Here is a 1,088-nt window from a genome sequence, read left to right on the forward strand (position 1 = left end):
TCGTTTTCTCAATTTTGTCAAAAAATGGGCCTATACCATTTTCGAAATAAACGGTCCATTTATGTGAAATTAATTATTTAAGAGAGATATGTATCTGGACGAAGGTAAATGCTGTTGAACGCTCTCGGTATATTACACAGTGTGCATTTGATTGTTCTAACAAGTCTGTATGACTGTAATACCTTCGTTATTTCAAATGATAGAGGAAGATATTACTTGCAAATAATCTGCATGATTTCTATGCAGTTGTGAGAAACTCGAAGATGCAAAATTTAATGTAAAAGTGTACATGAAATATTCAAAGTGTGTAGTACCTTCTACAAATAGATAAAATAATTTTCTATCTAAATTCCATCTTCTTTTCTCTCTTTTAGTTATATTCGCCACAATCCACAGTCAGCTTACGAGAGTCTGAAAATTTGATTAAAATTCGATTAAATCGGAGAATTTTCCTATGACAATTGAAGATGAAAAAACTTTTCCAACGATGCATCGCTATAGAATGATAGAATATTTGTACGGCTCTCTCGTTATTTATATTCTTCGTTTGCATGTTTATTGGCGTTCCTCACAAATCTATTCGCGTTTCGCTCATGAAAATAAAAGAGGCTCGTTTTTGAGCTTGGTGAAATAAATTTGCAGCTAACTCTCGTTACAAAATAGACGTGCGTTGACACGAGGCAAGCTTCGGAATTGAATAGCGGTATAATATACCAGAATAACATTCGCTTACCAGAAACGAAACGCGTGCGAAACGCTATTCCAACTGTATAAACAGGAATTCGGGAGATCAATGCGCTTCGAGTATACGAGAGAGAAAATATTCATTTATCGATTGTTCATTTATTTAAAGTCACACATTATGTATACATAAAGTTTCACATATAGATACATATTTTTTCTTTTTTTTTCTTTTTTATTATTTAATTTCTACCTTACAATTTGTCCAGCTGGACATTTGGCAAATTTTTCTGACTTAATTGCTAAATAATATGTGGATGGCTACCCCCAGCGGGATACCATCTCCGAGTTTGACTATTTTATTCCTTTAGTGAGGTCAGCGGGGTGTTTTCTTTTTTGGTCTTCTT

The 1,088-nt window shown here is 33.6% G+C and overlaps 1 protein-coding gene across 2 annotated transcripts in view; it reads left to right on the forward strand.

The window, feature by feature from the left end:
* Positions 1 to 1,088, forward strand: part of LOC122575575 — a 79,442-nt gene that overhangs the window by 46,230 nt on the left and 32,124 nt on the right. The window lies entirely within an intron of this gene.

Source organism: Bombus pyrosoma, linkage group LG15 (assembly GCF_014825855.1).
Source record: "Bombus pyrosoma isolate SC7728 linkage group LG15, ASM1482585v1, whole genome shotgun sequence".
NCBI lineage: Eukaryota > Metazoa > Arthropoda > Insecta > Hymenoptera > Apidae > Bombus > Bombus pyrosoma.